We start from the raw sequence: 26988 nt of genomic DNA on the forward strand, positions 1-26988 counted from the left end.
ACTCCTGACCAAGCAATCCATTAATGACCAGTGAAAAGTCCAAGTGGAGACAGAACTGCAGCTTTGTCATGAACGACATAGGACTTTTAGGTACAAGAAGCCCCTTGAAAAGTATCACCTTCATTGATGCAGGATTTCTATACCAGAGAGCTGAAGCTCCTCGCAAAAGGGGCAGAAAAGTATTTTTCTTAACATGACACACATGCCTCCACATTAGTTCTGCATCGGAAGTAGTTACCTTATCGATGGCTGGGAATATGCGACAAGTTTATTTAACCCAGTTTAAATGCACATACAAATATGCTTTTACTATGACCACATGTCCCATTGCTGTGGCAGAAGTTGGGTGCAGAAAGGAATATATTTCAGCCCTGCATGAAGCTAGCGAAGAGCATTTTTTCAGGATTGCGAAGCAGTAATGTAATTGCACCTGATAAGCAATTACTTTGCAGAAATGCTCGTAAACTTTCAGCCTAAACAGCAATACATAGGAGCATGCAGAAGCATACAGAGAGTGTGACCATTATATTTCACAACAGACACGTAACCCTGCAGCCAATTCCTTGATCATATTTGATTTGAAGTTCAAGCAAGAGATCGCTGCTACTGATCTTATTGCCTAGATACACTCACATTTCGTGAACTAATAGTTTCTATGTTAGACTCAGTAACACTTAGAAGGGAGCAACTACTTCTCATCTGCACCCTTAGCGTGGATGATCCTATGCATGCACATTCTAACCATGCTTGCATATTAATATGTAAGACACATTTCTTGTGTGAAAGGAGCTCATTTTATGAGCAATAACCCACTAATGAGTACAAGAAACCATGAGAGTACAATGATGGCACTACAGCAGTGTAAACGCAACCTCCTCGACTAGCTTTACACTCCTACAAGCCGTGTCCACTTAAGACAGCTTCCCTATTCAAACAGGAATTCAATAGAAAAAGCCCTCATTTTGAAACATTAAGAGGGGCTGTGGGGCACCACAATTGCAGAGAACACAAATAAAGTAATTATTTTATAACAAACATGGGCTACATGCAATGACGCTTGTTTGCTGCATTGTTAAAAGAGTTACCCCTATCATTTTTTGTCCTGCATATACATTTTCTCCTTAATTTCATCTAATACCAACATGGCTAGGGAACAAGAACTTTGTCAGGCTTTGTATTGTGTTGATGATGCGTGCTATCAGTGCTACGGTGGCAGTTCTAGTCTTACTGCAGTAAGAGCATTCAGGGAAATAGATTATGCTTTTTTTATATTTGCTAAGTTGTCACCTATACGGCAAAGGCAGCACAAAAGTGAGTAGTGCAGGAGACTGCTGCATTAAGGAAAGTGTGTTAAAGTGAGATCCCAAACAGCATGTTTGGGCAGTTTGGTGGTTTGAGTCAATTTGATTGGGCTGTACTACAATGCTGAAGGTTAGTCTTGATTTTCAGTGGCACTCCTTTGCAGGGGTCGTGTGCACATGATCAGGTTGCAGCGGTTTTGGCACCTGCCTCAACTGTGAGAGGTGTGGGTTTCAATCACCGTTTTGCACCAAGTCCTCACCATCTTCTAGTCGTCCAAATATCGAGCTGTGAAATTTGACGTATTGTGTTGGTTCGACCATGTTAACATTTTAAGTTCGTACTAGTAACGGCACTGGCCATTTAGGCACATGATACTGAAGCCTCGAATTCGAGAGCCCAAGTGTTATTTGCAGGTGTTGGTCCCAAATCAAAGCACATAACATGCATACGCTGTGGGCAGACTGGGCACACACATAGGCACTGGGGCCACAAATTACCACAGCTGAGGAGAGTACTGAATGGTAAGGGCTTCTGTGAAAGCACACTACCATCAGCGGTAAAATGAAATTATTTGGGATGGTGGACACCAGGAGCTCAAGCTGCATAATGTGTGCTTCCGCTGCTGCCCACTGTGACATCAAACTCGGGGCAGAAAAAACTTCTGCGTGCCACGTATGGGAGTATATTGCTTTCACTTCTGGCACAGGAACCGATGCTTACTTACAGTAAAACCTCGTTAATATGACCCATGTTAATTGGGAAAATCAGATAATTCGGACAGCCCATCCAGCCCATCAACCACATATACTACTCTATGGCATGAAACTCTCGTTAATTTGGATAAAATTGGCCACCCTTCGGTTAATTCGGACAAGCGACGGAGCTCACATTTGTGCAGAGCGGCCATGAGGGCAGCAAAGGTGAGATGATGATGATGATGGTGATAGCGGAAGCGGTGCTGATGTTCAACCAAAATGTAAAGGTGCCATACTCATCGCTGTAAACATCAGCCAAGAAGGAACAATGGGATGCTTCCTCGTTTTCTGTTGCCCGGCTACGCCTCGGCACTTTTTTCTTTGTGCTTGCACATGTGTCGTGGAGTGTTGAGTTGCCAAGTGCGTTCGTAATTCATTTTTTGCGAGTTGTGCACATGCTGGGGGTGGGGTGTGGACAGCGTTATCCTCTACAACAATCCCAACAGCGCTGCATACTTCGGCTCCTGCGATGGCTACCGTAGCACCAGTGAAGCACGCGAAGTACGTGGCAAAGGACTTAGCCGAGAAAGTCGAAATACTGAAGGCAGTGAAAGAAGGAATGCCGCGACAGACCATCATGTCAAGGTTTAACGTCAAAAGGAGCATGCTAAGCTCATACATAAAAAATTAAGCTCAGATTTTGGAGGCATATGATGGTCAGCAGTTCTCAGACAAGCGGAAGAGACTGCGAACGGCAGCATTCCCGAAGCTAAAGGAAGCACTGCTTTGATGTATTGCAGACGTGCAAAATTCGCAACTCCCCTTGAGCGGACCCCTCATCTGTGCACAAGCAGAAACGTACACACTAATGATGTGCATTGATGGCTTCAGTGCATCGGAAGGGTGGTTCGACCGCTTTAAGAGGCATGGTTTGGTTTTTCGCAGCATCTGTGGCGGTGGATGGAAGTGTCGAGAACAGTTGGAGGACTGAGCTTCCGAGGCGCCTTGCTGCCTATGAGCCCTGCAATATATTTAATGCAGATGAGACTGCACTTTTCTACAAGGCCCTGCCAGACAAGATGCTCGCATTTAAAGGAGACCCTTGCGTCGGTGGCAAACGAAGTAAAGAGAGGGTGACGGTTTTGGTTGGTGCTAATATGACTGGCACGGAACACCTGCCACTGCTGGTTATTGAAAAAATTGCAAAAACCGCGGTGTTTCAAGAATATCAAGCAGCTGCCGAGACTACCGAGCCAACAAAAAGGCTTGGATGACGGCAGAGATGTTTCAAGCTTGGCTACGCCAACTGGACGGCAGCTTTTCATTAAAAAAAACGCAAGATACTCCTTGTCCTGGACAACTGCAGTGCACACCACAACATGTCAGGGCTGGAAAACATTGAGCTGCTTTTTCTGCCCCCTAACACTACTGCCTCCCTCCAACCCATGCATCAGGGAATAATACAGAACCTGAAAACTCGGTACTGCAAGCACTTTCTCGAACGTATGTTGTTATGTTTGGAAGCAGGACGCAAGTACGACATGAATCTTCTTAGTGCAATGCACATTCTAGTGAATGCGTGGCACAATACATCGCCTGCAGGTATTTCAAACTGCTTTAAGCACAGTGGTTTCACTGAGAGCATTCACACAGCTGATTAGGATGACGTGGATTCCAACTCGGAGGAAGAGAGAGACTTTACAAGCATTCTGCCATCGAATGTGCGGCTGTGCGATTATGTCTCAATTGACAGTGACGTTGCCGTTGCCGGCCATCTCACCGACAGTGAAATCGTTCAGGAAGCTCTAGGGAGTGAACAGCCAAGTTCCAAAGATGACAACGATGCTTGTGATGAACTGCCACATCATACTGTGAAGGAGGCTGTTGAGGCCCTGAGTGTTCTTGAAGATATATGTGCAGGTTCTGGGGACAGTGTGTGCACACTGCATCATTTGGCAGAAGTGCGCAAGGTAGTAGTTGCGATGCAACTTACCTGCACAAAGCAGTCAACAATCGCCAATTTCTTCAAAAAATAAAGGTATGTTGGTGTGGGACACTTTGTTGTGTTATTTTTTTCCCCTCTCGATAATTTGACATGCGGTTATATCGGACATTTTGTCTAGTCTCACGAAATCCGAGAGTGGCTGCGGATCAAGACAACAAGACACCCAGCTTGAAGCTGAATTTGTCAACTTGGTTGCCCTCTCAGCAGACAACAACCTTAAGGGATTAATTGGGAGCCGTTTAGAATATTATGTGCTTAACAACATGGTAGGCACTATAAAGTAATGCTGCCCCTTTGTCCGATCAACTATGCAATGACACTTATGAAGAAAGGACAAGAAAAGACAAGGCGTGTGATGCCAGTTGATATAATTGAGGAAGAGAAAGATTCGGACTATATGTGTTAATCACTAAACGGGAAGGAAGAAGTGCGTACAGTCTTAGAAAAAGAGTACTTCTCTGTCAAACAAAAACTGAAGCAAGTGAATTGCCTTGGAGAGCTGGGGAGCACAAATGACCTCAAGAATCACATCCAGGAGGCTCGAGGAAATTCGCCTGCGTCAGTGCGCCCTACAAGACAAACTTACAAGAGGCTCCAGAACCCCGCTGCATCCTCCTGGGCAAAATCAGATCCAAGCACCTCAGCCTGCAAGTGTGGTTCGAGACTAATTTGAGATGTTGGAACTTGGAAAGTTCGACTATGATCTCGAGTCCACTAAGAGGATAGCAGATTAGAGGCTCATGAAGCAATCAAATCAAGTTTCAAGAGGCCGATCGGCGACCGTAAAAACTCAGTCGGAGATGGTTTTCATGAAGAGTGCATCCGCAAGCTAGAAAACCGACAAACACAATCAATCTGAAGGAGACAAATAGACGATTTTAACTAGTGGTTATCCCTGATCATTGTGTGTCCTTTTACATGATGTCCGTAAAGAATGTTAATGCTGTTTGTCCGTATGCATGTGTAGCATCACATGAATATTGTGCTGTTCGTGCTTTTTCATTTTGGATTTTTTTTTCAGTTTAACGAGGACATCACACACATGCTACGATGACAACCCCCTTGCGATGGCATTTTCTCACACCCATTTTTTTGTTCCCCCCTCCCCCACCTCCCATTCTCGTGAGGAAAAACGAGAGGTTGTGTTGTTTTAGCCTGCTGCTGCTTTATGAATCTTTCGCTCTGGCAAGAACTTTTTTCTTTGGCAGAGAGCAAGTTGAGTAATTCCTCAAGGCCCGAGACAAAAGGTCCTGCTTTTTTATTTCGCACTTTTTTTTCAGTTTAACAAGGACATCACACAAGTCAGGATGCCCAAGTGTAAGCAAGTGTTGCAGGTATTCGTTTCATTTTATGTTTACTTTTCTAAATAGTCATTCATTTTAATTTACGGCCAGGAAGGGGGGTGGGTTCTTTCTGTGAGAGTCCGACTGTGCGAGGGACATGAAGTGCTACAGATTGAAAGGGAGCGACCTTGGTTCAAATGCGGGATCACTCTCCCCTTAACATTTCCTAGAAGGGGGCACTTCCACGTGTCCATCCCAAAACGCAGAACACAACCTAAGTGCAGAGAGGGCAGTGCAAGAAATGGGCGAGAAATGTGTGTCTGAGCATGTGCACAAGCGGTAATTTGTGCGGAATCATGTCTAGTATTTCCTGTAACTCACCCTTTTACATTGTGTGTATATTTTTTAATCATTAGCTGTAACCTGTAGTCTGTCCTTCTATATTTAAACATTAGCTTGTACATTAGCAGCTATAAAAGCTAGCACATGTACAGTAACGAAGCCAGGTGCAGCTCTCATTTTACTGCTATGAGACACCATAGGCAGCCTGCAATAAAGTTTGATGCGTCGATCACAGTTCAGTAACACATAGCCTAGTCAGAAGAGCAAATACTTTTGGTGCGCATTCGTAGAATGTTTTCACACCACCTGCATGACCTTACAGGGATCACACTTCACACCCTCCTGAAACTGCACAGCATGTCAGCAGGCATTGATGTTGGCAACTGGAAGTGATTGAGAGTCACACTATATCCAACATCTTAACACTCCCTGAAGCAATAAAGAGCGAGTGTGACCTGCCAACACAAGAGGACTCATTTTTTCTTTTGAGGTGGACAATGTAAAAAATTTTTGTGTGGCTTTTTGGAACTTTCAGTGTACTGCTATACAGTGTTTCAGCCATACATTGTATTTGGCCATTAAGGATGCCTAGGAAGAAAGTTCAGGAGCGTGCACCATTTTTAACAAATGCCGTACTATAGTGGACGATTACAAGCACAGTGCCCAAGCAGCAGCAAGACTAAAGGATTGCCAACGATGGATGGAGCAACCCGTCTTGAAGCTCGCCCAGGACGCAGACACCAGGTGGAATAGCGAGCATAATATGCTCTCCCATCTCCTTCTGCTTAGAAGTAGATTGCCTTGAACTTGCTACATCTGTGACTGTGGTATCCAATCTGACAACCTATGATTGAAAAAGTAGCTGGATTTGTCAAGGCCCTTAAGCCAATTGCATTAGCAACCAAAGACCTGAGTGGGCAGAGATATGCAACCCTATCTTCGGTGATATGATTTCTTGACAGAATGTCTATGATTCTGAAGGACTGTGCTGCAGATCACACATCACTGTTCACAAAAAACTTGCAGAAAAGCATGAAGGCAAGATTTCCTAGCCACAATGAAAAAAAGAGAGCATCATGGCAACAGTGTGTGACCCAAGGTTCAAAATCATCTTCTGTACTGAAGCTTTAAAGAAACAAGGCTTCTGGAACTACCATGGAGTGAGCTGCAGAACTCGTTAACCCCACTACCCAGTGACTGTGCTGAGCCCTAAACTTCTACAGCACAAAGAGTTCAGTGCCAGTATACAGGACAATATCGACAAACTTGGAAGGACATCTGGGAAGACACAACCGGAAACCAGGTCAAATTAATAAATTTAGGCTGCACCTTCGAGAGCTAGTTTGCAGCAGGAATAAAGACCCTCATGAATACTAGAAGAAAACAGGCAAGCGGAACTTTCCTGGCTGTGCCAAATGGCCATGAAATAGGTGGCTACACCAGCAAAGCAAGTTCCAAGTGAAACACTATTTTTACCGCTGGCAGCATTGTCACATTTAGGAGAGAAAAGCTATTGCCGGATCACGTGCGGCAGTTGTTTTTGCATCAGAACTTATATGTTATAACTTATAAGCACTTGAGTACATGTTTGAATGAATTTGTTACTATTCGATATTCGATTTGATATTCAGGTTTTCTCAATTCAATTTGATATTCGATTTGAGAGGCACTAGTCGGTATTCGTACAACCCTAGTTTAATACTGTCGAATAGCACTATAATGAACACGAATATAGCGAATAGCTAATTATTTAGTAAAATGAAGTAAGACCGAAGTTTGGTTAGTCTATGCCTTATTCCTATAGAACTTCTGTCCGTATAACGTAACAAAAAAATTCAAAATTTGATAATCGATCAGTTTTTTTTTTCATTCAAGCGACACAAAATGCATTAACAAGCCAGAAAAAACCTCCGTGAAACGCTACTGCAATCATTTCATCGCCCACCACAGAATTGTGTTTGAATCATTTGCACGCATGTTTGCCACATCATCTGAGGGCACCAACAAAAACTTGACCAATGGCTGATTTACATGTGACCAGTACGTGATATGTATTCACAATTGCCTTCTCATGCTACGCACCCCTGCCACTCCGACCCAAATTAAAACCATGCGCATATGCTGCAGTTGCCTTCAGCAAGTCCATTGACTCCGTTGCACAGAATACCAATGCAAAAGAGGAAAGCAGTCTCGCCTGCGGGAGAAGTCATTTAGGACTGTCGATAGCGGCCGCAAAAAAGCATGTTGCCACAAACTTTGTTGTACCTACAGTGTCAACAACGTTGCATGCGAGCAGAAGATTGAAGTGCCGATTGAAAACATCTACTCTAAAGGCGCTGTGAAAAATGATTAGAAGTGTGCTAGCCTTGCTGCTGCATCAGCTGGCGCTTCTCAATGTTACATTTTAGTACTTTGCGACTGCTGATGACAGCTTGGTTTTGGTGCCATGGAGCTCAAACTGAGTGATCAAAAAGTCATCAATCAGCTGATTCCCACAACTATGCAAGAGATGATTATGATGTAGAACCAGCAAGAGAAGAGCGAGCTCTAATAAGTGCAGATGCCACCAACAAAGCCAAGATTGCACCGTTTTCTAAACAACTCTCTCTGCATAAAGGCAACAACCCAACTTGTGTGTTAATTTCAACTCTCTGTCCCTGAACGAAAGGCGAGATTTGTTTGTACCAAGCTTTGAATTTTAAAAATTCTGTAGTTTTGCAGCTTTCTGATCTATATTAGTGCGCACCGATTTTATTACCAGATGTATTTGCAGGAACTTTTGCATATAACAAACAAATCTTCATGCCCTGTACTACTTCGTTAAAACACGATTTGTTGTTCTTTCGATGCGTAAATTAAAACAAGAAACTAGCCTCTGAAAGACAGAACATAGCTTTGATTATCTGTTGACGGGGTATCATTGAGGCTAAACCAATCATCACACCCACCAAACAAAATAAGGTATATCATAACTGCTTGAGGAAGGATAAGGGGATCAGAGCAAACATTTTATTTTTTTACTTGGAAGGATGAAATTAAGCAGACTGGCTTGAAATAGCATCAAACAGAAAGCTATAAAGTTTCACAATTATATCTTCTGTAGTTTTTATTGTCACAGTTTACATCTTGCTTGCTTGTAGAAAGCCTAGCACAATGAAATTGGCTATGGGTTTGTAAATGGTTTTAATATTTAATAAGCATGGTATAAATCAAGACACTCCAAATTTCTTTTTTAATTTCTCTGCTCTTTTATTGAAGGACGCAGTATACATCATCTCCTAATGTTTAGAATGGATCATGGCTTAATTACTCATTAATAAAACAAACATAGATCATTGGTAAATCAGACTTTTGATACAAAGCATAAGTCGGCGAAGCAGAGCATTCAAATTCATGCATTCATTGCAGTGCTATGTGCTTCACACAAGCAAAGTGGCATACTCAAAACAAACTTTTGAGAAAAGAAGCCTTAGAGTTCTAAACTAGCACACACTGCCTATGTACCTACATTACTTTACCTGTACATATATTTGAAGAACTAAGAATTGGTACAAGAGAGTATGAGTGCTACAGATGTGAAAAGTTACATTTTCTAAAATCAACTTTTTTGAGATTTTTGTGATACGATCCACACATCCCCCTTTAAAGCCACTGCTGAGCGGTCCCACTGTCAGTGGCACGAGCCTGAATTCTTAAGTATATTTTATGGGCACGTCGGCTAGAGGTGGGCATATCGGCTGGCTGGCTGTCAGCATCATGTCGAACCCACTGATCTTTTTCATGCAGATGTTCCTACTTGGCTGCATAGCGCCGGTCAGCAGCGACGGTCAAGCATAAGCATGCTCAGTCATCGATGCGTCGTCCCCTGACGAAGATTGCACATACCAACAGTCTTTTCAAGCTCCTGTGCACCTGTCATCAAGGTGCCATTCTCTCATAGAAACAGCGCAGAGAAACCACCGCTTTACGACAATCGCTGGGCATTGTCGTGCTCAGCATCATTGACATCAACAACTCTGGCTATAAGAAGCTATAAGAAGCACGCCGCCTTCAAGTTACTTCAGTGGGCACATCAGCCGCCTGTCAGCTTCATGTCGAACCCATTGGTATTTTTCATGCAGGTTAGTGACACAGTTTCTATTGTTAAAACTAGTGACCAATGTTTCATGCAGCTGACATGCCCACATAGTTTTTACATGCAGCTCATGACTTGCATCAATTTTGTTTCATCCTTACTGATGTGTTGTGGTAAAAAGAGCAAAATCCCGGGCCTACAACTGAGCAAATGCTAACTGAAATACTCGAAAGGTAAAAAAACATGCAGAAACGTCTAGATGAAATTGAATCAAAACTGAAAAAAGTAGCAGAGTCAACAAGAGCTATCAAAGATATTAACAAAATTGGCCTCGAGGACACTGTCCGAAGTCTAGGGAGAAAACTGATTGATCTGGAAGACCGCTCAAAATGGAACAATGTCTTTGTTTATGGTATAGCTGAGAAAGATGATGAAACACACGAACCTTGTTACAAGAGTGGTCGAGGAATTATTCAACACCAAACTTGGTGTGCTAGTGCCGTCTGCGAAAGAATACATAGAATAGGCAAGAAACAAGACAAAACACGGCCAGTTATCATTAAAGTGATCGACCACCATGAAAAGTGAACATACTCAGAATTGCTTCAAATTTAAAAACACGAACAGATCTCAGTTAGTGAGGATTTTTTGGATAGCCACTAGACAAAAGTGAAAGAAACTATGGGACAGCACTAGTGAAATCAGAGGCAGAGGGGGAAAGTTCAGCTGGTCTATCACAAAATTAAAATAAACGATGAGATGTTTGAATGGAATATTGCGAGCAATAAAAGAGTTTCCGTTCGCAAAGAGACAAGCAAGCAAGCAACATAGAATTAAAAGCCCATTTCGATGCATCACCCTTAATGCTCGCAGCATCATATATAAATATGAACACCTATAACGTTAACATACAAATCACACATATTAAATGTAATGGAAACCTGGTTAAACTGTAACATTAGCGATAATAAAATTACACCACCAGGTTACAATACATAAAAAAAGACAGCAATTCTAGAGGTGGTAGCGTAGTGATAATATTTCAAGTAAATTTGCACCTAATAAGACTACTTGACATACCTGCGATCGAATGTGTCATAATCAAAGTATGTCTCAAAGAGTGTAACAGCGTAGGTGGATTCTACCAGCCCACAAACAGTGATAATAGGTTTTTCGATGAAATTAACGAATTTCTGTGTTTCAACAAAAGTCATTCTTGTAACGTGCTAGTAGGCAGTGATTTCAACATTCCTTCTATCGACTGGAACAGCAATTTCCCCGATCCCCACTTTAAGGCAGCTGAACCACTTGCGGACCTTATAATTTTGCATGGCTTAACTCAATCGGCAAAGGAATCTACCCGCATCCAAAACGCCACTGCATCGAATATTACATCATTTCTTAGTCAGCAATAGTCTACTCCACCGTGACCCAAAAATACAAGTTGTTGACGGCATATGTGACCACAAAATCATTAGAACTAAACCACATGCCAAAAAACAGAAAGCGAGAACATTCAGTACCAATCTTCTCATGTAGGGTGCATCTAGCACTTTACCTGTACGGCTTAAAAGATAGCATCAAGCGATCCCGTGGAAAACGAAGGAAATTGTGCTCCTAGGAAGAAAAGCACAAAAAAATGAGAAAACTGCACCACAAGTGTCCCTCGAAAAATCATGCACGCAAACTTTCCAAGTTGCGGGTAAAGTTAAAAAACAGCATCCGTAAAGCCAAAATGTACTTCCATATTGTGTCTATGAAAAATTTTCTCCTTTCTTCCCCGGCAAAGTTCTGGCGCTATTCTCTTCAAAAAAGGAGCCATTGTCTAGTTTTGCATAAATGATAAAGCCGTGACTGATAAAGATTCAGTAGCACTATCTTTCAAATAATTTTTTGTTTTGTGTTTACAAATGACGATAGTACGAGACCAAACTTCAATCTGTGCAGTAATTATTCGCCTATTAATAACACCTCCTTATCAGAAGATGTTGTGTCCTTATTGCTCAACTTAACGTCAAAAGTTTCCGGGAATAGATGCGATACCAAACCCATTTCTTGTAAGGTATACAGAGTGGTGTGCAAAATACTTGTGTATAATATTTGCCATATCATGTCGGGAGGCAAAATACAAAATGATTTCAATTGTGCTAAAATTACACCAATACCTAGAACTGGAGACTGCTCACTAATTACTTCTTACAGGCCCATTTCATTACTGTGCACGTGTGCAAATATACTCGAGCAGATTATCTTCAAGCATATTTCGACATTTCTTGAACTAAACATCGTAGATAATCGGACACACTGGTTCCGCAGAGGGCTATCTACTGACACAGCCAGTGAAAGCTGTTCACGACCGGCAGTTCTAGATAAACAAGGACAAATAGACATAATATTCTTGGATTTCAAAAAAGCGTTTGACTGCATGCGTCACCAAAAATTACTTCTAAAGCTAAAAACAATATTAAAAAATGAGTCTGCTCTCTTGGATACAAGTATATCTTTCATTCAGGAAGCACAGCATTTCCAGTGATGGGGTGTTTTCATACCCTGAACTTGCTTGTTCTGACATCCTATAGGAATCTGTCCTTGGGCCGTTATTCTTATCTTTATTATTGATATAGTCACAATTATACTGGTAAAAATCAGACTGTTTGCAGATTACTGCATACTCTATCATGAAATTAATATTCCAACTGATCAGGCCCTTTCAGGTTCTTCACTTATCGCTATAGAAACATGGTGCTCGACATGGCAAATGAACATAAACGCAAAGAAAGCAGTAGCAATGACAATCACTAGAAAATGGCAACCGTTAAATTTCCAATATTTTATCAACGGACAGATTCTCTCTTCTGTAAAATGTTGCAAATACTTCAGTACAAATACAAATCCTACAAATACTTAGTAGTTAACATTCGACCTCAAATGGAATGAACAGATACCTTACATTCACCACTTAGCATGCAGCTAACCAGCCAAGACAGTGACCAAACTCACCATTGAAGTACCCAGGACTTGAGAACACACTGGACACAGCAGTTTGGCAATAAGAGTGAACAGTTCGCATACTGCCATGGCCGCCGGCCGTGACAACTGCAGGGAGTCACAGGAAAGGTAACCATATATATTTTCACTGCACTGTCAAAAATGACAACACAACCAACATCATTCTCAATATATTAGATGCAGCAAACATCCCAAAAGAGTAATGCCATGCTCCTATTTCATTCATTTGAACAGCAGCTTGATTTGCCCTGTAGCAACCATGGCATGCAAAATATTAAACCAATAGCAAGAACATGCCTAGTTCTAGCTAAATTGCTCACTCTACTAAGATGCGCGCTGCTATGAAATACACTGGCAATATATTTTTGTGCAAGAGAAAATATGCTTTAAACTACTGAAATTTCATTATTGCTTGATGTGCACCCAAACAACAAATCTTCTGAATGCAAATGATACAAGAATTGCACAATGAGCTGGCACATGTCCCTTGGGATTATGACCATCTAAACAGCCTGCTTCACTTGGTATCAAGCGGCAATAACAATGAGCAGCAAAGGCACACAATTTATTCCTTTAGAGGTTACTAAAATGGTCTACCCAGAATAAAAATGCCAAAATTTGATGATAAACACCCCATTACCATCATAGCCAACTAAGTAATTCTTGAAAAAATTTAAACAAAAATGTCCCATCATTTTGTTTTCTTCTGCATGTGACCATAGTGAACTTTTTTCTTTAAATTCTGAATCTGAACTATAACAAATTCCTTTACAGTAATAGCCCCAGCTTAAAAACAGCTATACAGGTCAACGACATGTTCTGCTAAAAAGCAATGACAAGAGAGCAGTCTTCAGGCAAAGTTGTGCATGCCCCTAGTTTAAAACAAAATTTCAGACTGCGGTTCCAGTTACAGTGGAGCACAGAATGCATATCATGCTATAACAAAACATGAAAGACAACTGAGCAACAGTTGATAAGGAGCCTCTGAGTCCCCTGAAGGCGACATCTGTTCAAGCAAGTGTTTGCATGTACTGTGCGACAGCATGGACTCCGAGCACCGACGCTTACCAAAGTATGTGGCACCACCGTGTCTGGGGAAAAGAGGATCCTGGTGGTTTAGCCGATGCTCAGTGTTTTTTGCTTTAAGGCCCCTCGGCAGAGCCAACACACCACTTTGGCACATGCTTTCTATAGACAGCAATCTAGCCTGATCCAACTGGGAGTGGAATTGCCGCACACAATATAGCCGCGCTGGCATGGGTGATGCTGAGATATGACTGATCTAGTTCACTATAATTATAGTTAGAATTGAAGCATCCCTGTTAAAGTTTCTAGGAACTTGTTCTGACTCGAATTTTGCCTCCGTTTCTATATGTTAGATGATAATACCAGTGGAGATATCTTTCCAGGTAACACAAAACATTGCCTAAACATTGCATGTATGTATGAACTTCTACACAACGTAATGTGACAAAATCTCGCATTGCTGCGACGTTGCCAGACATATGTTGCCATGACGTTTAGAGATTACGTCATCATAACGTTTATAGGCATACACAGCACTGACGTTGGGTGTACACATCTCACCAACGTTTTGATAACATTGCTATTGCAACATTTATAAACAGGCCGAGTTAGATATTACTGGCGAAGCTAATAAAGCTGCAAGAATGAAACGCGAAATTCCTGGTTGGACAAAAATATATGCTCAAGTGATAAATGGCAGCTTTATAACATGGAAACCATTTTAGATAGTAATTATTTTCCAACAAATCATCAGATCACAATGGTCAAAAATATCACAAACTATACTTTTATTAATCTACAATACTGTTGAGAGCCCAACAGACGGTCAAAACTTTATCATGGACATGAGTGCAAACAAACACCATGTTGTGGGAATGGTTTTGTCATTGTCAGAGAGTACCAAGCAAAGGTATGGTTTTTACAATGAGAGCACACAAAAAATGGTATCTGCATTTTTCTTGAGCGGTAAGCACACACATTTTGTACCAATTTCATTGATGCTCCACGTACTGTTACGACCAAGCATCCGCATTTGCGCGCTCTATTGTTCGCCTGTGGGCATGGATAAGTGCTGTGAATATGTGGTGATGGTCCAATGGCTCTAAGTGAGCCTGTTTTGCTTTGTGGACACTCTGCAAATGCCAAATTGACCCTGCCAAGAGAACGTCTGGAAAAACACAAAGAAACGTCCCCCTGCGGGAAATAGCAGGAAGTGCTTCCTTTTGTTCACCCTTCCAGTCGAGAAGGGCTATCGTCCAGTGAGGAATGTCTACTTTTCAAAGGAGACGACAGAGTGACATGTCCGCTGACGTGCAGGACAAGAAAGGAGCATGACGCATACAGCCATTAAGTGATTTCCCAGGAATGCAGGAAAGATTTGCAATTGTCGAAAACGGACAATGCTGGGAGCGGATGCGGCGCCACGTGCACTCGGGTTTCTGAGAAGTAAAACCACTTGTCAGAACCAGCCTGTGGTTTCTTTGCTGAAGAATAGAAATGTACCTCCTCTCCTCGCCGTTCCCAAGCTTTTCCCGCCAACAAGTGATCACGCCCAACGAATGAATGCCGGACCAGTCAGTGCTTCAGACCATCAGTGCAGTGATGTGTTCGATTGGATGCCGATACCTGAGGGGCGTGCCCTGGATTTGGTTGGTCAGCATCTTCAGAGAGGGGCTGGACATAGGGGGTTTTAAGGACGCTGCCGAGCACGAAATGTCGCTCTGGGCCCTGGGTAAACGGCTCATCCAGTCGCTTCTTGCTATGAACTCTTAACGCTTGCCATTTTGCTGATGTACCCTTCTTTTTCGTGTAAATAATCTTGTAAATAAGTTTCTCAAAGTGCCATTAAACCTGCTTGTACATATTTCACCAACTTCGAAGATTCAATCCTACTTCAACCCCGAGTCTCTGCACGCTACCAAGTGAAGGCCGGGTCGACGTAGCCCCAGCGTCACGACAACTGGTGACCAGCGTTGGGATCTGGATCTACAAGCTACAACATCTGGTGATTCGAGGTGGGATCTGAATCTACAAGCCACAACATCTGATGACTGGAGGTGGGATCTGGATCTACAAGCTACAACATCTGGTGATTCGAGGTGGATCAGAATCTACAAGCCACATCTTGTGATCGGAGGTGGCATCTCAAGCAACAAGCAGGAGCAACAATCGGCCAACAAGAGAGCAGCTCGGAACATCGATCGCATGTGTGGGTGAGTGCTTGGCTTTTCTTCTGATGTGGACCAGGTTCTAGAACAGGGTTAGATTTTAGAACTGGTAAAAAGTGTTGAAACGCCTTTAGGTTTGGTAGTTTGCACTGTTGTTTTGGAGGTAGCCGACACTCGGAGCGATCATGGACCTACAAAAGCTGCAGAAACCGGAACTGTTGCAATTGTGTGAGGAATTGGGAATTGATACAAGTGGTTTGGCACGAAAACCTTTGATTATAAAGGCAATCACAGATTTGGGAGCCGATGATGAGGAGCTCAGTGAAGCATGGAACCTCATCGCCCAAAAAAAGGAGGAACAGCTCAGACAGCAGAAAGAGCGGGAAAAAGAGGAAAAGAGGCGTGAGCGTGAACTTGAGAGGGAAAAAGAGGAAAGGGAGCGCGAACGTCAGAGGGAAAAAGAGGAAAGGGAGCGCGAACGTCAGAGGGAAAAAGAGGAAAGGGAGCGTGAACTTGAGAGGGAAAAAGAGGAAAGGGAGCACGAACGTGAGAAGCTTGAGAGAGAAGCAAAAAAGCGGGAGCTAGAAATTGAGCTCCGGAAATTAGAAGTAGAGTTGAGCAAGAGGTCGGGCAATTGTCCCCAGCTAGCGGTACCTCTTCTCAACAAGGAGGCAGATTTCAAGATGTCAAAGTACATGCAGCCATATGTGATATCAGGGGATATCGGTCTGTATCTGGGTAACTTTGAGCGAACTTGCGAAGAACTGTCCTTCCAGCGAGACACGTGGTCTCAGAGATTATTGACGGTTCTGCCCTGCGAGGCAGCGGAGGTTGTCGCGCGGCTAAACAAGGAGGACGCGGACAACTACGAGAAGGTCAAAGCTTGCCTTCTGATTTTCGGAGACAGAGATGTGCAGGCCTTAACACGTTCAAAGGCGCGAGAACTAGCTACACTGCTCATTTCAGAAAAATCAACAGCGGAGGAAACGGCAGTTAAAACAGTGGTAAATGCGGAAAATAGCGGGCCAGAAAACTTTGAGAGCGAGGCATCTCAGATAAGTCAACATGAAAGTGAGCTTGATAAGACACGGAATGAGGACGTTCTTGAAAGTAACCTCTTGCCGCCAGTGTCTAGTAATCTCACGAGACTTTTAAGTGGAACCCGAGAGGACTTAGCTATGGAGCAAGCCAATGATCCCAAGAATAAGCTCGAAGTACAGTGGGAAGGACCTGCTAAAGTCGTTGCAGAGCTTTCTGACACTAACTACGCAGTGAAAATCCCCGATAGGCGTAAAGCAGTGCGCATTTATCATTGCAATCTTATGAAGCCTTATGTGCAGAAGGAAGCCGTGGTAAATCTAACGTTAAACCTTCCCGAGGAGATGGGGGATAACTTGATTTGCCTCAGCGGAAAAGGAAGCAACGCTCAGGAGCTTCACAAAAAGACGGAGCAGAGAGGAGAACTAAAGAAATCCCAGCTGTCCGATCTGGGCGAGCTAATAACAGAGTTTGAGGCCTGCTTCGTGGACAGGCCAGGCAGGACTGATTTGACTGAGCACGATATTGAGCTGACTTCAGACGTGCCAGTGCGATCAAGGTGCTACCGATTTTCTCCAAGGCAAAGAGAAATTCTGGATAGGGAAGTAACTCGCATGCTGGAATTGGGAGTAATAAAACCCTCGGAAAGCGATTATGCTTCGCCTATGATCTTAGTAGAAGCTCCAGGTAAAGACCCTAGGCCTGTGGTAGACTACCGAAAGCTAAATTCTCTCACCAGGGATCAAGTGTATCCTATCCGAATATTGAGGAGAGAGTAGAACAGGTCAGTAGAGCGGCATATGTGACTACGCTGGACCTTACTCGAGGATACTGGCAAGTACCGCTCACTGAACGCGCCAGCAGATACGCGGCTTTCGTCACTCCGACGGGCAGCTACCAGCCAACAATGATGAGTTTCGGGCTCAAAAATGCTCCATTTTGTTTTTCCCGACTCATGGATAGGGTTTTAAAGGGGTGTGAAACATTCGCGGTGCCTTATTTAGACGACATTGCGGTTTTTTCCGACTCATGGGCGGACCATATGGTACATCTAAGAGCTGTACTGAGCCTTTTGCGTCAAGCTGGACTAACCGTAAAGGCCGAGAAATGTTGCCTGGCAAGGGCGACCGTGGACTACTTGGGTCACAATGTAGGTCAGGGTTTCCGGAAACCCAGCGAGATTAAGATTTCTGCGGTAGCAGACTATCCGCGGCCGAGCACGAAGACGGAAATTCGAGCATTCCTAGGTCTGACTGGGTACTACAATCACTACATCCCTAACTATTCAGCTTTGGCTAGCCCTCTGACCGACGCTCTCCGCAAGACAGAACCGACAAATGTAGTCTGGGACGAACAAAAGGAAGCCTCCTTCGTAAACCTGAAGGCTGTGCTGATTAGCCGTCCGGTATTGCGAGCTCCAGACTATGACCGAGAATTCACGGTCCAGTGTGATGCAAGTGATCGAGGGTTAGGTGCTGTTCTCTGCCAGAGAGATGACGACGGTAATGAGCACCCCGTGCTCTACTTGAGCAGAAAACTGAGTTCTAGAGAGAGGGCTTATTGCGCGTCAGAGAAAGAATGCGCTTGCATTGTATGGGCCATTCAAAAATTGCAGTGCTATCTTGGAGGGGCCAAATTCACCGTAGAGACGGACCATTGTCCCCTGGCTTGGCTGCAAACTGCGACATCGAAGAACAGTCGCCTTCTTAGGTGGAGCTTGATTTTACAGCAGTACAATTTTGAAATAAGATACAAAAAGGGGAAGTTAAATGGGAATGCGGACGCGCTTAGCCGCTCTTTCTAAGCGGTCCGAGATGTTCCTCACCATGTATCCAAATTGATAATCAGGTTTTTTTTTTTTCGTGCGCTTGTATATGTGTGGCTATGTAAAGCAGCACGTTTGGTTTTCTAGGAATACGTGGGTCCTGAACGTCTTGAGAGTGGGCTTTTCTCGAACAACAATGGCAGTTTTCTTTTAACCTGGTCTCTTCAGACGGGAGCCGAGTGCTTGCTTCGACATGTGGTTGAGTTTCAGACAGCTCGAGCAATTTGGCCTACAACAATCAAGACAACGCGACAAGCAACAGCGAGCTTCAAGCGTTCACGTGCAGGCCATTAAGTCGTCTTCATGCAGCAGCTGGGACTGCTGCCCTCCGAGACTCTTCTGGCGGGGGAGGAGGCTGTTACGACCAAGCATCCGCATTTGCGCGCTCTATTGTTCGCCTGTGGGCATGGATAAGTGCTGTGAATATGTGGTGATGGTCCAATGGCTCTAAGTGAGCCTGTTTTGCTTTATGGACACTCTGCAAATGCCAAATTGACCCTGCCAAGAGAACGTCTGGAAAAACACAAAGAAACGTCCCCCTGCGGGAAATAGCAGGAAGTGCTTCCTTTTGTTCACCCTTCCAGTCGAGAAGGGCTATCGTCCAGTGAGGAATGTCTACTTTTCAAAGGAGACGACAGAGTGACATGTCCGCTGACGTGCAGGACAAGAAAGGAGCATGACGCATACAGCCATTAAGTGATTTCCCAGGAATGCAGGAAAGATTTGCAATTGTCGAAAACGGACAATGCTGGGAGCGGATGCGGCGCCACGTGCACTCGGGTTTCTGAGAAGTAAAACCACTTGTCAGAACCAGCCTGTGGTTTCTTTGCTGAAGAATAGAAATGTACCTCCTCTCCTCACCGTTCCCAAGCTTTTCCCGCCAACAAGTGATCACGCCCAACGAATGAATGCCGGACCAGTCAGTGCTTCAGACCATCAGTGCAGTGATGTGTTCGATTGGATGCCGATACCTGAGGGGCGTGCCCTGGATTTGGTTGGTCAGCATCTTCAGAGAGGGGCTGGACATAGGGGGTTTTAAGGACGCTGCCGAGCACGAAATGTCGCTCTGGGCCCTGGGTAAACGGCTCATCCAGTCGCTTCTCGCTATGAACTCTTAACGCTTGCCATTTTGCTGATGTACCCTTCTTTTTCGTGTAAATAATCTTGTAAATAAGTTTCTCAAAGTGCCATTAAACCTGCTTGTACATATTTCACCAACTTCGAAGATTCAATCCTACTTCAACCCCGAGTCTCTGCACGCTACCAAGTGAAGGCCGGGTCGACGTAGCCCCAGCGTCACGACAGTACTCAGACCCCGTGAAAGTCCTCGGGCTCTGTAAACACCTATGTCAACAGAGCACAGCGTTGCATCTTGAAAGTTCATTGGCATAGTGCTGCCCACAAATAAGGAGTCACCTTCAGCTCCTATAAAATTTCTTATTAGGACAAAATTTCACCCATCATCCTCACACAGCTGTCTTTTGGCTTTGTAGAAAACACTTTTATCCCAATCGTAGCCTAACTGAATTGCTGCCCCCGGAATGTTTCAGGGACTGGTCCATTTATGTGAATATTGGACAGCTTAATGCCATCACTTCTAGGAGTCACTGGTTGCTTGCACTGCTTTAGTTCAGCTGCTCACATAAAAATTTGTTCCGTTGGAAGGGCGTGGCCTCTGACCAGTCTCTTCAGCTTTCCTAGAAAAGCTTCAAAAGCAAAGGCTGAAAATAGGGCAAGGTGGCGAAACTGTCGCACATCTGCCAGATGCGAGAGGCTATGTATGCTAACAGTGTAGATGCCACTGCCATATAGCTTACCTGCCTCTGTAACGAAGCTAACAGCAGCTGCTCAGCATATTCACACAAAGTCATACAAAGATCGGGTGAGGCCAGTATTGTGATGGCACAACTTAGCTTCAAAATGTGCGTGTAAAATGGATGAGCAAGGTGTTGCTTTAGAAATGTGGGGCCAAAGTAAACAAAAGAATTACTATACTTGGATGCCTTCCAAAATTCTAGAACAGCTGGGTCCTTGGAATGCGCTGAAGCTCCTATGGAGTGTTGACAGCCAAAGTCACTAAGTTCTCAGAAATGGCCCTACGTGTACTCAAAGGCAGCTTTGACACCGATGGGACAGTTGATGTCCAATACTGCACTAGAAGTCTCTTCATAGCTCCTAAGCAAACCAAATGCATATAGTCTAGTGGGAACCTACTAACCAGTCCGATGCCCAGCTTGAGCAACAGTGATGTGCAATTTTGATGATCAGGCTGTGTCATGTTGGTGAAGTTTTCATCTGTATGCGGAGGGGCCAACACATCAAGAAATATAACTTTCCTATGCTCTACAGAGTACATGCCTTTTTGCATGCACTTTTCACATGCATAGTATACTGCATGTCCCTTGGTACATTTAAGGAATTCCCGTGCAGGCATGTCGCAAAAAAATGCATGAACAATCACTGGGAACACAGCTTCACCATGATGCAGTCCAAGCTCTAAAAGTGAACAGTCTCGGGTTTTGAGTCCCCCATGTAGAGAGCTGCAAGAAAAGGTTCATTTCGCGAACTTTCTTCGGCCCGCATAAGCACAGGCCAGAACTGTTTCGACGAACTCCTAAATAAGGGCACACCATCAATGTTCATCATCAGGGAAATCACTGAAGCGCTCATTGATATGGCTCCACTTTCTAGTTGCTGAATGAGGTTTCCAGTGATGCCAAAAAAGCAGTAAGTGCCATTTCCCATGCTGGTGACTACTGGCATGAGGCGTCCGCAGCAGTGTTCTGGCATCAGAAGGGAGGCCTGGGTGGTGCGGCTACAGAATTTTCAGAAGCTTAGTGTTGTGGGCAGCACAAATGTTATCCACAGCCCATGAACGAAGTGGGTCATGCAAAGTCGGAGCTAAATCCACTTCACTCTCGCTTGACGAAAAATCGCTGAGCTCACTGCTGCATTAATACTGCTGTAGAATTTTTTCTTGAAACTCGGCAACTTTGCCAGTTAGCGGTGGATCAACGGGGCACAATGGAGAAACCACTGCTGTGAAACACCTCCCTCACAAAATGTTCCTCGGGAGTAGCTAAGTTCCAGCTTGCAAAGGGCTGCTGTACAGTAGGGCTATCAGATTGGCAAAGTGCTGCTATTTTGGTTGCCCTGCGCCTGAATTTCTGTCTTCTTCCAACATTAATGATACGCTGCTTTGTCCTCTCCATCACTGGTAGACACAGCCCTACTTGCAAACACGAACGGTACGCATCATGGTGCACTCAAGGTCATCGATGAATAAGCAGAACGAGCACTTGCTTCAGCTACACACAAGTGTCAGGGTTATAACAGTGCAAAGCTGACACAACATGATAAGGCGTGTTCAGGATAAAAAGCCGCTTTTCCACATTGCTACACAAGCATTACCCGTGAGATGTGAACACACACTGGCTGGGCTTGGCTCAACTACACCTCATTTGTGTGCCATACATTGCTTGTCTTGGCCAACGAAAGCGTTTATGTAATAAATAACCATAAATAAACAATCATTCGTAAATAAAAAAACTTTTGCGTAGTAAATTACTAAGCTTAAACATTAGCACAAATTAATAAATATTTATTTCATATTATTTTGCTGCATTCAGGCGGCACCACAATCAATATGACGGGACAAAAGAAACATGACGACATGGCTCTTGTGGGGCTTTATGGAGCTTTTTCGCACGATGTACCTTGTCTTGCCACTTGCCATGTGCTCGTGTGCATTTTGACTTTGAGTGCCTTCGTGCAGACTTCGCAGCTGCATTTCACGTGCAAACTCAATCTTCCAACTGTGTGCACTGTTCACTGCTCACAGGTGAGTTGCTACTGCTTTGATGACCTCGCTTTTAGCTTGTAGGCGTATCTCTGACTGCCGCATCTGGAACATTGGATGCGCCCCGAGTTTTCTGTGTATTCCTTGCTGCTTTGTTAATCATGCATTTCTTTGTCATTAATGACTGGCCATGCATTTTCGCAGCAGAACAGTGCTGCGCTGCCCCGCATCACAGATGTTCAGCAGAGCGGCTTGTGTTCTGATCAGGAGACAAATGCTGAAATTATTTTGCCTCTTTGGCAGTATGGCCACCGTGACAGTGTCACGCTAACGCCTAAGTTGTCACGCCCGTGGCAAGAGCCGCATCATTAGGTCTGTGTGACCGATTAGTGCCATTAATCATTTGCTCGAAGTGTGACTGAAAATTCATCGTCTGATAGCCCACAGGCCACCAGTTGGGGCCACCAGCCAGCCATCTCGCTAACTGAACTTGCGCAGTGTATGTGTGCATCCTTTGCCATTCCGGTTTATCATTTTGGCCCTTTGTGTGTGTGTGTGTCTGTGCGTGTGCGTGCATGCATGCGTGCGCGCGTGCCAGTCATCTGCATGGACTGAAAATAGTTGGAAGTTATAGATGCTGAAATTTTTCGCCATGACTGTTGCGCTGTTTTTATTTTAGAAATCAGCAGTAAACTTTTTGTTGATAAAAATTTCTAGCACATGCCAAGGAGATAGTGTTTGCAGTGATTTCATTTCCTGAAACGCCAGCAATGAGAGTGCAAAGAAAACTAGTTTCAATGACATGCATCTCACTCAGCTGCTGGCAAAATACACTGACCATAAACTGACCCTCATTGATTGGAAACTTCAGTGAAGTGCAACTCAGTGTCTCTTCAACAGAGGCACTTACAAAATAATGCCTTTGGCTTGGCACTAGAGCATGTTGTTATGCTAACTGCGCTATGTTCTTGCAGGATGTTCTACATCGTCGAATTCAGCAGTGGGGATGGAGTTGCTGCCGTCCCAAAATTCTGGGCACAAAATGGGGAAACATTATGACTGCCATACCGAAACTCGTCTCGTCGCCCAAATGCTATAAAAGACTGCGAGGAGCCTGGAGAAGAATGGATTGCACACAAATGCCGAATCTTGGGCGAAGCTAGTACATCATTTTTTTTGTCACAAGTCAGTATTGTGATTATAGGGTACTGTTGGAGCTTTAGGTTCTTGGTTGTGGCAGTGTACAAAGGCAAAGATGCACATAAGCACTGCCAGAGGGGAGAACTTTTCAGCCAAAATGGTGAAATAATCACATCATCTTAATTCAATGACTCTAATCGGTAATCGTATTTGTTGCTCATTGGCTCAAGGTTCCTGCATAGCCTCCTTTATACACACTGTGCCTGTCAACTCCACGCTCCGCGGCCGTCGCTCCTCCTCCGTTGACAAGTTACGCCGCTGGCTTCCGAGAGATGGCGACAGCGACGTAGGGTCACCTTCGCCAGGCAAGTGCCGGGTGTGCCGTGTTGCAAAGTGGTCCGGATAGCCACGCGCTGCCACTGTCTCGCTGTTTCGTGGACTGTTCTGCTGTGTGTAAGGTCATGGTTCTACTTTTCTCTACCTTCGGGTGCTGCAGGAATACAGCATTGCACGAACTGGTAAGTACCAGCTTTGCTTTGTCCTTCCAGCGATCGCTGTGTAGTATTCAGCTGCTTTGAGGTTTGTAAAAAATAGTGACAGCACCAATGAGTTTATTAAGCGTCAATACTGCAATAGTAATGTTAGATGCGCACCTGTGCTTTCTGGACTGCAATGCTAATTGCTTCCCTGCCTAGCTCGTCTGCGTAGTGTTAGTGTGCTCCTGCGCTTTTTTTTGCAGTACAGTTGAATCCCGCTATAACGAAATTCACGGTGCACGAAAAAAAATTCGTTCTCGCGGAACTTCGTTATCGCAAAAATTTGACGTGAAACGCAGAAAGAATTGCCCAAGCAGCAGCAAAGGCGTTTAATGCCAAAAATCTGTAAGCTTGGTTTGCTTACGCTTCACGGCGAGCAACGCCGTCACGCGATTTTCGCACTCGGTCAGCAAACCCATTGCAACATCGTCGTCTCGGACAGCAACGAAATTCTTGATGACATCAAAAGCGTCCATCACCTGTACGGTGGTTGCCGCAGCCGGCGCTTCCTGTACGTCGTCGTCTTCTTCATCGGAAGAGTCCTTATCATTCCGGGCAGCTTTTATGATCTGCTCATCACTCACATCTTCGTGAACAACAACACAAGCGTCAGCGCCGATGTATTCGTCGAGCTCGAGATTAGGCGGCACGGTTCCTATTTCTCCCAGCGTTTTCCAGGCGGCCGCGATCCCCGGAGCCGGTGACGCCTCTTCGTCGTCGTCTGTAACGCCTGGTGTTAGGCCAGCAGAGTGTACGGGTCGACCTTCGGCAAATCCGGCGTGCCTGAAACAGTTCACAATTACTGAGCGCCCCAGTGTGCTCCAGGCAGCAGACATAATCTGCAGTGCCACGTACAAGTCCACCTTCGTGTCTCGGCCGGTTTCAGTGTTAAAAAGCAGCCGCTGAATTAACCTCCCGCGGTAAGCGCGCTTCAGGCTAAGAATCACGCCCTGATCGAGAGGCTGTAAGACAGACGTGCAATTGGGAGGGAAAAACCTCAGCTCCGTGTTAGTGAGCTTGACTTCGTCGGAGTGATGCGCTGAACAATTGTCCAAAAGCAAGCAAACTTTACGGCCCTGCCGCTTCATGTCGCGGTCGAATGCCATCATCCACTCGGTGAAAATAGCGCGGGTCATCCATGACTTGTTGTTCGCCTTGTACTGCACAGGTAGGCTACGAGTTCCCTTAAAACAGCGCGGCTTGGCACTTTTGCCTATGACTAACGGCGGACGCTTGTCCGAGCCATCCATGTTTGTGCAAAGCAGCACTGTGATGCGTTTTTGCTGTGTTTGCCGCCGTGACAGCGCTGCCCCTTGAAGTCGAGCGTCCTAGCCGGCAACATCTCGTAGAATAGCCCGGTCTCGTCGGCGTTGTAAATGTCTGCAGGCGCGAAGTTGCTTAAAATTCCGGCCATGTTACTTGCCTTCCAAGCAGCTGCTCCGTCCACGTCTGCTGACATTGACTCGCCGCACAACACTTTTCCAACGATGTTATGGCGGGCCTTGAAACGGTTTAGCCAGCCAATGCTGGCTTTAAAATCATCAATGCCAAGTAGGCATGCATAGTTCAAGGCTTTCTGCTGGACGATGCTTCCGGACAGGGGGACGTTGCTGGCTCGTGCTTCCACAAACCACGCATGCACTGCTTTGTCCAACTCTTCATGGAGGGGCCGCGTCACCTTTTTGTGCTTCGAGGATGTGCCTGAAGCAAGTGCCATTCTCACGCTGTCCTTATTGCCTAGAATCGTTGACAGCGAACTTGCAGGAATTCCGAAGTCTTCAGCAATTGCCGCTTTCTAACTTCCGCTTTCTGCTTGGGCGATTATTTGAGCTTTTTGCTCAAGGGAAAGAGTTTTGCGTTTTTTCACTTGCGTTGCCATCGTGTCCTGCGGATGAAAACTCGTCGTTGTCGAAGAGAAAGGCAGCGAGTGAACAACGCGACCACGACACAAAGCCAAAATGGCGGAACTGCAATCACGTGATTTCATGCTTAATGTGGCTTTGGATTTGACTCGGACTTCTCGCCAATAAAACTAGTTTCGGTTTCGATTTTGAACGCGAAAATTTCGTTGAAGCGGAAACGCTCTGCAAAAATGGTTCGTTGTGCAGAGAAATTTAGGCCATTAATTCTTATAGGATACTCGCGGGGAATAAAAAATTATTCGTTGTCGCGGAAATTTCGTTGTGGCGGTATTCGTTGTGGCGGGATTCAACTGTATACGCTAATTACGAAAATTTGTGATAAAACAGAAACACAAGATTTACCTATTGTGAAGATGACTACTTTAAAGTGAGTTAAACCAAATCTTGCAAAGCCTATATTAGTTTCCTTTCTCGCATTTAACCACATTAAGGCCTGTGAGAAATAATGACAGCACCAGAATTATGTTTATTACGCATCAGTAAGGTAATAATAATATTAAATGTGCACGTGTATTTTCTGGACTGCGATGCGAACTTCCTCCCTGGTTAGCTCATCTGTGTGGTGTTACATGTGCTCCAGCGCAGTATTTTTTGTTTCGCTAACTGCATAATTCTGTGAAAAAAAACACGAGCTTTGCCTAATGTGACGATTATTTTGGAGTGATCGAAACAGAAAGATGCAACACGTATATTTGTCTTTCCTTGTTTTTCTAGTTAAAAAAAAAAAAGGTTTGTACGACGCGCTGGATCATTGAAAGTAATAGCTGATACCAAAATTGTTCTCCTTACAGATCTCAATGGGCATAATGCGATGCAGTTGTTC

This window comes from Amblyomma maculatum, chromosome 5 (assembly GCF_055883805.1).
Source record: "Amblyomma maculatum isolate TAMU_Amacu chromosome 5, ASM5588380v1, whole genome shotgun sequence".
In the NCBI taxonomy this organism is placed as follows: Eukaryota; Metazoa; Arthropoda; class Arachnida; order Ixodida; family Ixodidae; genus Amblyomma; species Amblyomma maculatum.